The sequence below is a fragment of the Falco cherrug genome, chromosome 8, assembly GCF_023634085.1.
Source record: "Falco cherrug isolate bFalChe1 chromosome 8, bFalChe1.pri, whole genome shotgun sequence".
Taxonomy (NCBI): Eukaryota; Metazoa; Chordata; class Aves; order Falconiformes; family Falconidae; genus Falco; species Falco cherrug.
In genome coordinates, this window is record NC_073704.1 from 7,486,467 (window position 1) to 7,499,538 (window position 13,072).

The following is a 13,072-nucleotide window of genomic DNA, read 5'->3' on the forward strand; positions in this document are numbered from 1 at the left end:
CCTGGAGAAGTGCTAAACAAGCTCTTCCATGCATGGAAACACACCTGTGGGGCTCTCCTGTTGCCTTTTGCTCCAGCCAGTAATTCAAAAGAATTAAAAAAATAAAAACAAGAAGAAATGCTGATCAAAAGAAGACATTGATCCGACAGGCTTCTGTTTGCCACTCCATGTTAGGGAGCTTATCTTTGCTTTTTGAGCTGGCTTAAGAGTTTCTCAGGGAAAGAAAATAGTCTTGTGCTTAAGGACTCTGAAGTAAGACTCCAGTCACTCCTGGCTTGACAACACCTTGCCATGGCTGGGACAAAACGGGTGACCTTCATGTCATACAAGGCGTCATGGCCACAGAAGGCTAACTGTAAAATTAGCTAGAGCAGACAGCATTGGACACAAGCATCTGGGAGTGGAAAGACCGGACAGTGTCCCTCTGGACCCTCCTTTGTGACTGCTAGCAGCACACAAACTCTCACCAAATGTGCCATACCCTGTGCCACCGACAGCTGTTGCAACCCCGAGTGAGACCCTGAGGTTTTCCAGCTCCTTGCGTGCTCTTTTCGTAGAGGCGGCACCACTGTTCTGCGTGATGTGGGCAACCAGCTCCGTTAGGTACATCTCACACGGAGTTAAAGGCACGCTTGGTCTGCCCAGACAGGATGTTGCTCACACAAAACACGTGTGCACAGGGAATAACTCGTGGTAATACACAGTGTCCGATGCTCCAGGCTCTGGCCCCGTATCTGGAGAGCTGTGCCTGCCACCTGAGCCACCAGAGCAGCGGGCAGGCACGGCTGCCCCTGCCCCAGCACACAGGCTGGAGGCATCGCAGGAGCGGTCACCCTGACTCTAATAGATCGTGTCAGCCCGGACAGGCCAAATACAGTCAGATTTGTCAGCACAGCTAGGGCCAGAATCTAAAGAAACCAGATCCTCAGCGTCCACAGTGGATCAGAGCCTGGCCCTGCAGCAAAACAGATGTACAAAGCTTGGTGCAAGGACAGGCATGCACATCAAAGCTTTAAACCAGCTTTTTTTATTATTATTATTTTGAAATAAACCCAGTCAGCTGCCTAATGGCACAACAGCCCTTCTGAGGCACGGGCAGTGAAATTCACCTCCCCAGCCAGAGCCAACAGGCACAAGCCTCTCCATCCCACAACCTCACCACTCGTTAGATTTGTATGCACAACCAGGAGGCAACATGCTATTCCTTTACAAGGTCAGGCCAAAATTTGGGGTGGGGGCTGCAAACTGAAGCATGGTGACTCCTCATGCCAAACACAGAGGCAACTCTCCGTGTGATGTTGCTTCCCCAAAGGAGCAGGTGTTCCAGCTATCTCAGCAGAGCATACCTCACAGCTAACAGCAGGTGTGTAAGCTCAGAGCAGTGCTTTCAGAGATGCTAACGCTGCTCGGCATTAGCCTTTAGGACTCCATCGCTTTGACTAGGCTGGGCACCCCTTGTATTAGAAATCCACAAGAGGGAAACTACTCTGCAGCTCCAGTTGCCCAGTTCAGTTGGATGTAATGGTACCTGGGTGCATTTCTATCAACAAGCCCTGCAGCCCTGCTTCAAGGAGTGCCTCTGACATATCCCGGCCACTTCAAATCCTTAGGAAGGCACAGATACCAGTTTACACCTCACAGCTAATTTCGTAGGAAAGCTGGGTTTCCCTGTGGAAAGGGCTACATGGGGAGAGCAAGGACCAGCAACTGAAGAACTGGTCTCTTCGTAACTATCTGAGCTCCAGAGCATTTCATCTGTTTCCCCAATGGCTTGTCTACAATAACATTTCCTTTGAAGACTGCTCACAGAAAGAAGATAATTGCTTTAAAGCAGCCAGAATTATTCATTTTGAATACTCAAGTGTGTAAGCCCCCTTTGAAATTCAGAAAATAAACCATCACCCTACCCATGACTGGCTAGCAGAACGCACACTGCAGTGTGCAGCATCCCACTGGGGAGCTGAAATATGGATATATGTAAATCTCTTCCCCTAAGGGGAACACAGACTAGCTTCTCCTGGGGAAGGAACTTTCTGGCTCTTGAGGATTTGGCTGTGGATCCATGCCTTGGTGGATGCAAGCCCCCTGCTCTTCTCTAGACTGCACAAACACGCTGCCAGTTATCCTCCTGCCTGGACCACCCTGCATTCCTGAAAAACCCCTGTAGCTGAGAATTCCCTCTGGTGCCTGGGCAGAAGCAGTCTTCCTCTCCTTCCTCTCTTCAGGAACAGATGCCATTCTCTGGGCCAAGGCCAGCACCCAGACCTCCTCTCTGAGGCCACCTGCACTCTTCTCAGCAATGCACTTGAGAAGAAGCAAATTGGACACAAACCAGACTATAGAATGGGGCAATTTCCCCAATTCCCAGTGGTGTAAGACAAGTTCCCAGGTTTCTGGAGACATCCATGCCTGTCAGAAACAAAGACAGCCATGCTGGAGCCATGCCAGGACTTGTCCTTCCAGCTTGCCTGATAAGAGTCCCAGAGACCAAGGGGAAAAGTTGGAGCAAGGAAGACAATATCCTTGATGGAAGAGGATCAGATCAAGGAATACTTAAGCAAACTAGACATACATTTGTATGACCCCGGTGGGATGCACCTGTAAGAGCTGAGGGAGCTGGCAGATGTCATTGCAAGGCCACTCAATCATCATAGATCATGGTGACTGGGAGAAGTGCCCAAGGACTGGAGAAAAGCCAGCGTCACTCCTGTATTCAGGAAGGGCTCGAAGGAGGACCTAGGGAACTACAGGTCAGACAGCCTCACCTTGATCCCTGGAAAGGTGATGGAGCAGCTAATCTTCAAAACCATTTCCAAGTACATAAGGGCAAGAAAATGATCAGGAGTAGGCAACACGGCTTCACCAAAGGGAAGTCATGCTCGACCAACGTGAGAAACTTCTACAATGAAATGACTGACCTGGTAGACTAAGGTAGAGCAGTGGTTATTATCTACCTGGCCTTCAGTGAGGCTTTTGGCGTTGCCTCCTGTAAGGCATGCTGGGGGCTGACCATCCAGAAAGCAGCTCTGCAGAAAAAGACCTGGGGGTCTTGGTGGACACCAAGTTGAACACAAGCCAGCAAAGTGCCGTTGTGGCAAAGATGGCCAATGGTATCCTGGGCTGCATTAGACAACGTAATTGCCAGCAGGACAGTGGGTACAAACTGAAATGCAAGAGGTTCCCTCCGAACATTGGGAAACACTTTTTTACTGTGGGTGACTGAGCACTGGAACAGGATGCCCAGGGAGGCTGTGGAGTCCCCCTCCCTGGAGGTACTGAAAAGCCATTTGGACACAGTCCTGGGCAACTGGCTGTAGGGGACCCAGCTTGAGTAGGGGGTTGGACCAGATGGGCTCTGGAGGTCCCTTACAATCTTAAGTGTTCTGTGAGCATACAATTCCTAGCAGTGGCATACCACAGATGGAAAAAGCAGAACTAGATCTGCTGTATCTCAAATGGGGTGGTTCTTAAGAAGAAAAAACATGCACTAGCTTATCAATCTCCATGCATTCATGACACCAGGCACTGTGCTTACTATGTCCTGCCACCAATAAAAAGACAAACTCTTCAAAAGTGTAAGTGACACTTCATGTCTGGAGATTAAGTCATGCAGGACATCTGAATTTTCTTCAGCATCTGTTTTATGATGCTTTTAATGGTTGTGCTAAATCATTAATAGAGATTAATGCTGAATTCATCTGAGGAGTGCTGAGCTTTGTCAGTGTTATTCTCCCTCTTCAGTTTATTCTTGCAAATCAGCTTGAATTGAATGGCTCCCTTATTTTGCACTCAAAAATAAAAAAAAAAACATGTAGAGGCTCATTCTGGGACTTTGCTGAGCAGGTGCTGATTTGTGGAATCAAGTACATTCAAGCTGGTATGATGCATTCAGCCCTTTACAGGCAAAACACTCCATGAGAACCAAAGGTTTACAAGCAAGAGGGAAGATTTCATACTGGGAATTACCTTCAGCCTCTGGAATTCACCTAGTGAGTCATGCAGCTCCCTCCCATCCCACTGGTGTCAAGGAAAGAATAGTTCCATTTTCAAGGGGCTCCCAAAGGGTTTGGCATTACCCATCCACACTTCACGGCTTATGAAGAGGACCCTCTCTAGGGCAAATCCACCCCAGAGAGTGAAAGAACAGGACATGTTCCGTCCACTCTTATGGTGGTCAAGTTACCCATGCCCTGTATGAGGCGGCAGGTAAACTGACCTGGAGAAATCAGCCATAGATAGGAAAGGAAATATAACCTGAGACACGTCAGCCTGGCCCGGCAAAGCCAACTGTGAAATGGAGACAATACAGCTGACACACCAAAAGCTGACAAATAGTACTGATATCGGAGAATATGGTATATTATCAATTCCCTTAGCTGTGTGTAGTTAATGCAAATTAAGCCACCACCCAGCAGCGTCCTGTGAAGGAGTCGATGAGTTTTAGCCTTTCAAAATTGCTGATGCACAGGCTTTGCCTCGCCGCGTGTCTCCCTGTCCCACAGAGACAATTGCAACACCCCAAAAGGGGAAATAACGATAACTCCCCCAGTGAAAACTTTACAGCCTCTCCAAGGGCTGTGGGTCGCTTTGGAAGCAGATGCAACTTATCATTTGTGCAGCTGGAAAAGTTGTCCCATCAGAAGAGGGGCAAGGCTGGAGAGAAGGGGTGCTGCACAGCCTTAGACAAATGTCACACTACCCACCAAGGCAGGAGGAAAGCCCTGGAGTAAGGATAGGAGGTCTCCCCTACTTACTTTGGGGGTGGAGTGCTTGTTTGCAAGAACCTGAGCATTTCAAAACACTTTGGTAGCTTTTCCTTAAACCCAGATAAGTGACAACAATGTGACAGCAGGTCTAATCTGGAAACGTGGTTTCGCTGCAAAGTGTCAGAGATGACACTGAGCAGATAATCATCAGCAAAACCGTCACCAGCCCCAGCAAAGTAACTGTAGCCCTTGACATCCCTCAACTAACAGCTGATCAACTGAAAGGGAAACTTCCTCCTCTGTGTTCCAGCACAAAGCTCCGTTGCAGCAGGCTGGGGGCAGGCAGCAGGGCAGGCTGCCTGGTTATCCACTGCTGGCCTGCCCTTGGAACCTGGAAGAGCCATCAGCAGTTTGCAGGATCCAGACACAACAGGCAAGATCTAGCACGTACCCCTTCGTTCACGCAAACGTGGGTGCCTGCTTCTGTGCCAGTTACTTAGAAGGGAACTAAGCCCAGATGTTGGTGGCCCCTTTCCCACAGGAATAAAAACACTAACGCAAGGACTTGTAGGAGAAAGGTATAGCAGATTTGTCCCAGAGGCTAATGTGGTTACATGGATCATCCTACATCAGCATCATTTTGAATCCCTGCTAGGGAGCTGCTGGAGCTGCTTTGGTTGTTTTCAGAGCACACTGCAGACTAGCTCTAGTCATTGTGACTTGCCAACCTTTAACAGCTCAAGTAAGGTCTTGTTGCTCCTTGATTGGAGTCCTGACTCAGCATGGGGCAACGACCAGCAGATCCCACTCTTTCAGTGTCTGTCATGGACAAAGAGGCTCTGGAAGGGGAAAAAGCCTTCATATTCCCCACAAGGAAATCCAGAAAAATACGTGCTCTGAAATAATATTCTGTGAGGATGGTAGTGTGAAATGAGAGATCATAAGCCAATAATTACTGCATGGGGAATTATTGATTACACAGATGTCCTGACATTCTCAAGCAAGTATGTGCACAGACATGGTTACACCAGAGCTACTCTACACACTTCCCTCTTTGAAGAAAAGCTCTGCTGTTTTCATAGTTGCTTCACTTCTCTATTAAGTTTCCATCTTTTGTGTGACTATCAGAGCAAAAGTCTGCAGCAGGACAAAGATCGGACTTCAAAGACTTGTAAGAGCAGGAAACAGCCCAGCACCCGGGGAAGATTCCAGTTGCTGATAGGCGAGCAATCCTGCAAACTCCGCTTTGTTTGCAATGCCAGTCTGACTCACGCTTCCCTAAGCACAGCGTATTTTTCACTTTAAAAAAAAACCCAAACCAAACCAAAAACCCCAAAACAACCCCAAAGGAGCAAGCTTCAAGTGATTTTCCCACGAGGCAAAAGTTCTTAGGACACAGAAGAAGTTGCCATGAGCCAGGCAGCATGATGCTTGTGGCTCTGCAAGAGAGCTCCTGCACCTGGAAGGATGCGCAGAGGACCATCCCCTAAACAGATGGAGCACAACTCCAATCCCATCGTGGCGAGGCCAGTGCTGTCTAGCCTACAGGCAATTTTGCAAGGACAGAATTGCAACGGAGTCTATCGCGCTCTGCACAGTCCCATAAAACACACTCATGGGAAGGAAAAGCTTTCCAGGAAAACAGGCACTGCTGGAGGGACAGGACAAGCAGTTTTTCTGCTTCTCCACAACCTCCACGTCCTGGTTAGTGCATGTTCTTGGGCACCATCTGCTGGCATTTTCTCCACGAGGTGGCTTTGCACAGACCCAGGTGGCTGCCACCCAGGGTCAGGGGATCTGGGCTGAGGATAACTCGCACCGCCAGCGGGGTAGCCCTGGCACCGCACAGTGTGAGCACAACTCCAGTATTTCACAGGCAAGCTTACTCCAAAAGCAGATGGTCTGCTTTCCAGCAGAGTTTAAGCTAACACACTGTGGATCCATGCAGAACCAACCCAGATGTCCAGATGCTACAGTCCCAGAGCCAGAGGTAAGGTCTCTGCAGGAGCCCATGGGCTGGCCCAGCCTCGTGGTGCAGAGCATCCGACAGCAGCGATGAAAGCAGATGGGACCAGGGCCTCAGGGGAGTCCTAGCAGATGAAAACACATCCCACGTAGACATCTCAAGTCCCTGTGACTGGCTCAACTTGTTCCCTAGGCTCCATACGATGCCAGTTTCATTAATTTGAAAATCAGCTCATCGTTAATTCGGAAAAGGATGAGTAGCAGGGTACAGCTTGCTGCTTTGGAAGATGCAAGGCTGTTCCCTCCATCCTCCCTGGAGCCCCTCTCCCTGTAACACCCACGCTACCCTCAGAGAACAGGCTCATACCGAGCTTTTGCAAGGAAGCTCCGCTGCCTGCCTTGGCTGCTGGATGGTTGCAGGAGCAAAGGAGATCCCTGTGATGCAAAAACCCTGTGCTCGGCCAGAAGCAGCCTGGCAGCAGAGCAGAGTTATCATTGATAACACCGTTCTGCACAGCAGCCAGAGGTAAACCACAACCCAGCACTTCCCTGTTACAGCCAAAGCTACTGCTGCTTTCCACCAAATATAGCTGCATTTATTTTTATTTTCTTTAGGAGTGACACTCAGAATTAAGTGCACAGTGAAGATAAACAGCCCTCTACATGATTACACATGGGCCTCTGAACCAGACAGAAATGCTGGGGAACCTATTCTCTGTAATTAACCAATCAAAACAGCCTGGGACAACACCAGGATATAAGTATATTCCCTTTGGGAACAAGTATCTCGCGTTTCAAGAACAAAACATCTTTGAAATGTTACAATGAGAGAAAGAGAAGTTCGACATGCTGAACGAGGAAAGGGAGACATGCTTCCTTTCCTGGTTATCTTGAATATTTTAATTGTGGTCCTACTGAGATAATTCGGAACTCCTAATTAGGGTATTTCAGGACTGCAATTTACACAGCGTTAGGGTTTTGGTTTTTTTTAATGACTTTCTGAACATGCCTGGTTGATTGCTGCCCTTTGTGTCTGCCATTCCCTGCACCCACCACACTTAACTCCAGCCCCTTCTCCTTTCAGACACCCACTTAAGGCTGTGATCAGAAGAGGACGAGAGAGACCTACAGCCTGCAGGATTGCCACCTTAGGGACTGCTTATGAACAAGCCGAGCATCCCGGCTTTCCAGTGGACTGCTCAGCCAGCAGGGCTTCTACTGCCATGGGGAGCAATATGAGGAGGCAGACACCTGGGAGAGCACTGATAACCATCTCCTCCCCACACTAAAAGCTGTGAGGCCAAAGAGAGGGAATTACTGTTGGGACTGGGAAGTTTTAATTGACTTTGCAGTGGTCATATCAGAGAGGCTAGTCAGAGGCTTGTCCTTGCCTTCTGGGCCATGTAGTCCTTACACCATGAGGTTACACATCTTTCCATCTTCTTTCCATCCGTCTTTGGGGGACATCCTGTGCCTCCCATTTCTCTTCATGCATTTTTTCCCCCCCTGGAAATACGCTTTTGTGGCGTGCACTCTGCTGTGCCCGTTCCTTTGTGATCTGCACGTCGTGCCGAGCACAGCTAAGACCAAGGCAGCTAAATGCAGCTTTGGTTTCCTCGGCCATAAGCATCCTTACCTCCATGCTTTGGAAGGCAGAGAGTGTCTCCATCCTCCACGCCTCATACACTTCCCTGACAAAAAGCATGAGCGACTGCTGAGGCTTGAGGCAGTGCCCGTGGACTTGGGAGCACATAGACCACCCTGGCCCAAGGCATGCTGCCCCAGCAGCTCCATTGTATCACATATCCATTGCAGATGATGTTGGCCTGGTTTTTGATCCCATTTCCTCTTCTGGATGGCATGAGGCCATGCAGGCTGGAGCTAAACTGCCTGCTACAGCTGGTTGTGCATCTCCCTCCACCTCAGCAATAACACATAAACCTCGGCTTGTATCTTGTGTCTCAGGGGTTACACCGAAGAGACAGGCAGATGTGCCATCAATAGATTAAGGTCTCAGGAAGAACCACAACAACCACAGATGCTGTATTTTGTCCTACTACTGTTCTAATTCCCCAGGCATTTGCTATACACCCATGGCCAACAAGGTTTTGTATTCCAGTTCTTGTCAACCCCTGTTATTGAGGCAAAGCCATGTGTGAATGGATGTAACCTGAGGAACCAAACCCCACTGCTCTCTTGCAGCGGTTTCCACACTACCTCTGGACTTCCATAAACAGAATGAATGCCTTTAAAATTGCAGCCATTCAAATGGAAAATACTGCTGAACAACTCTGACATAGAACAAAAATAAAGATGGCAGAATTACAATTGCGGAGCAGGAAACCCTGAACATTTTATCAGCCTCTAGAAAGCTCTAGGAACAAATAATAACTCTCAAAACACAACCCTGGAAACATTAAAAAAAAGAAAAAAGAAAAAAAAGAAAATATTGCGTTCCAAATTATTACACCAGTCAAATCTGAGCCACTTTTGCTGGGTGCTCGTCCTCCCTGCTGATCTGAAGCCATGTGGGAAAATACTATTCATCTGTCAATGGCATGACAAACCTGGAAAGAGACCCCGTGAGAAGTTGCCTGCTCGCACTCCTTGATTAAACAAGAGCTTTGAGCAAACAGACCTGGCCTCGGTTGCTAAATCATACATCTTCTTCACTAAATGGAAAGAGGACAAGAGAGAAAACACTGCTCTGAGCTCATTATTTCCAGACTTTCAGCTGTCAAAACACTACACAGTATCCCCGTAACCTGAGAAAAGGGCCAGAGAGTTCAGGTCCAAGGTCTAGGTTCCCTAACCATGCAAAGCCAGAGCCCAAGACATCAGGGGTATTTGGTCTCCTGTGCCTCCCTAGCTCGGAGGGATGCACTCACCTACACACCCCAAAGCACTAGCCCTGGAAATGCTTTTCCAGTGGAATGCTTGATTCCCTGCCCCTGAGGGTCATTGCTATAACATCTCTCAGCAGAAACAATTCTCAACAAGGGGGGAAGAAAAAAAAAAAAAAAGAGAAAAAAAAAAAAAAGAGAGAGAGGCGAGAGAGAAAAACCACAAAAAGATGCTTAAGCAACACAGGATTTTCTACAAATCCACCAAGTTATTTTTAGACTCTCTTTTAGGATGCAAGCACAACAGCCCATTTCAAGGCCCTGTGTCCTTCATCTCTCCTGGGAATAGACCTGCAACACTGGCAAGGTAAGGGCAGGTGGAAGCTTTGTGAGCCGAGAGCTGATGAAACTTGGGCTCTGATAGATGGCTTTTCATGGCTGGTTACAGCTGACAGCTTCATGCGGCGGATGGAGCGCTTCTGGTCTCTTCCCTGTGTGGACTTGAGGGCATGGAGAAAATGTGGAGTCAGTAGGAAGTCAAGGAAGGATCTATTCAAGTGTGGCCAAGACAAGCAGCATGTGTATACCGAGCCTGTTTGCTCAGACTCTTTTAGCTATGAAGTGTTCTGCGGAAGGTACTGGTATTCAGTAGTCAGGATAAACACAAGCAGGATAAGACCCACAGCCTTTTCAGTCCTGCAGCCTGGTGCTGGATAGAAGCTTCTGCCCTGGATAGGGGCTTCTCCATCCTCCCCACAGCTAAACACCAAGGTGGGCACCAACAAGGTGGTATTCAAAAGCTGCCTGGCCCAAAGGACCGCTGCTCTTCCAGTCTCCCTACATTCCTGGAACACATTTGGAGCGCCATGTGGTCTGCTCTGCTTCTCGCACACTGCGTGATGAACTGCACATACATCAAAATGCATGTGCACAACAGCAATAATGAGCATGGAGTGAGCAAAGCAGCTACCTCAAATCTAAAACATAGCTCAGCAAATATGAAAAAGTGACTGTCTCTAAGCAGCAAACCAGAATTCAACCAGGGAGAGGAGACATACTGCACTCACCTTCGTTGGCCTCTACAGGCTGAACATCCTCCCAGAACTTCCAGGCAGCACAAGCTGCTGCAGTCCTCCAGCATCACGTGGAAGGAGCCTTGTTTTCCCAAGGACTGTGCAGGAGAAAGGCAGGAGTGCTGTGGGATCAATGCTGAGCACGTCTCTTCCCGAAGCTATAAATGTGAATCATTTCTCTATTATCATGGTCCGAGGGAAGTAAACGTGCCCGCCTAGAATTTACGTCCCCAGGTCTCTGCACCAGAAAGGCTATGAGTGATCGCCTGCCACAGCACAAGCTGGGGAAAAAACAGACTTTAAAGATACAGAAAGGGTTGCCTTTCACCAGTTGGTTCTTCTCCAAGTCCATCCTTTTCAGGTTGTGACAGCACTGGCAGTAAGATTTGTAAAAGATCAGGGAGGTCTCTACAGAAGGGGCAATGCAGCAGGATGTTGACTCCAACCATGTGATGGACACAAAACCATAAAAGAAGGGTTCTGGGGTAGGAATTGCAGGTATTTACTCTTTCCTACTGGTGAGAACGGTGATGGTGGACCATCTGGAGAGGGGTATCTTACAAACCTGTGTTTCTAGCTCAGGAGAAATCAGTTCAGGAGATGTCTATGCTTATTCAGTGAAAATATGTGTCTGAAATTTACACCCAGATGTTGAGACCGCAGGGCAGCTGACAAGCCTTGCATTGGCTTACGACTAATATACACCATCTGTCAAAGTCAGAGAGGAAAACAGCACTTTTCCGCTTTTGGGTTGGGCTGCCTCACCACTGGTCTGGCTGAATTGGTTTAGAGAAGTGAAAATCATACACCTTCTTGAAATCCATGAATCAAAGAAGCCCATCCATTCTTTGTGAGGTCTTCAAAGGCTTCATCCCTTACATATGGCTACTTTAAAAGGAAGGAACAGAGGAGTGATCACCTGGACACAGAGCAGCACTGACAGACTCCTGACTCCAGGTTCTTGGAAGGAATGCTTTTCTATGGCATAGAAGAACAGCTGTCCCCATGAAGTGGAGGACTAGAATTAAAAACTCAAGATGCATGAAGTTCTTGCATCCTTAGGGCACAAGAGGGATGCCTGAAACGTTTTCAGTCCATAGGACCTACATAAACATCCCTATGGCCCACCTCAGCCAGTTTTCTACCAGAGATATCTGAACCCTAGAAATCTTCCAGCACAGACGGCTCTAGGCAATGTGTGAGCCCAGAGAGAAAAGCAAACAGAAGAAAAGGTCAGGTAGCAGCAAAAACAATCCTTCCCTCCTGACAAGCATTCCTGTCACAAGGAAAACAGCAAAACCGAGATGTCCCATACAAAAATCCTGAGATGTTCTCCCCCTCCTAAGGGTTCTGGACCCAGGACCTCCTTATCTGCCAGTGTTTCTCTTCTCCTCCAGATAGTATCCAGAGAAATCAACCCATTAAAAGCAGCTGTTTTGGGCTCTTTCACCTTGGATTCACAAATGCTTCCACCCCCTCTTCTCACAAATCTGTCCTTCCCTGAACAGTCTGGGCCATACTTCAGGATGTCATCCCAAAACAGAAACCAGCTGCAAGACCCAGCTATCTGCATCTCCCTGCCCATCACTGAACTGCAGTCACAGTGGGGGGCCGAAAAACGTGCTTCAAGCATCAGTCAGCAGGTTACTCCTCTCTGCACTCAGACCTGCCCAGCATTCAAAGCAAGGCAGCCTCCAGCTGGGTTCTGCATTCCCTGGCTGAAGCAAGAGCTCCTATTTCTATGCATGTCCTAGTTTCTGGTCATAATTCAGTGGTACATTAAGATCAAGGCTGGTTTGACTACCTGTATGCATTTAGAGAGGATTTCTGCAGAAGAAGCTTTTAAAAGCAGCAATTCACTTGGCTGTGAAGCTAACTTCAGGTTTGCTGTTGTTGTTTTTTTAAAAAAGATACCTCCACCACTAAATTGCAAACAGCAAAATAAATAAATAAAAAAACCTCAGAGAAAGTTGTCAAGAGCAACAGAAATGCTTCTAGTATTGATCAAGTTGAAGATGTCCCCGTTCATTGCAGGGGGGCTGGACTAGCTGACCTTTAAGGGTCCCTTCCAACCCAAATCATTCTATGATTTTATAAGTGCATAGCGAACTCTGGTTTGAGTTCTCAAAGCAGCTGAAAATGCTGATATCAGCATGGGGTAACACATCCCATGTGGCAGTGCCTAACAAAGTAATTTGTGCAGGATAAAACAGGAGAAAGGTTCAGGCAACCTGCTGGTAACCGCTCCTGCACGAAGGCGTGCAGGCAGGGAGTTGTGGAAGGCGGGCTGGGTTTGTGGGCTCCTCTAGGAGACCGTCGAGCTGCACGAGGGAAGAAGGAGGATTTTAAACAGTGAGAAGCAAGGAACGAAAGGGGAAAGTGGGGAGGGGAAGAAGGAGGAAGAGAAGAGACAACAAATGACTATTCATTTAGCACAAAGAAACCAAGATGTCAAGAACAACATTAATCAACTCACCAAGGGATG

General features: G+C 48.1%; 1 long non-coding RNA gene across 1 annotated transcript; it reads left to right on the forward strand.

Moving 5' to 3' along the window:
• Window positions 1–5,389: 5,389 nt before the first annotated feature.
• On the forward strand, window positions 5,390–12,486 carry LOC129736688 (uncharacterized). The gene is made up of 2 exons (XR_008733693.1): window positions 5,390–8,004; window positions 8,049–12,486. It is a non-coding gene; the product is annotated as an uncharacterized LOC129736688 (long non-coding RNA).
• The last annotated feature ends 586 nt before the right edge of the window (window positions 12,487–13,072 follow it).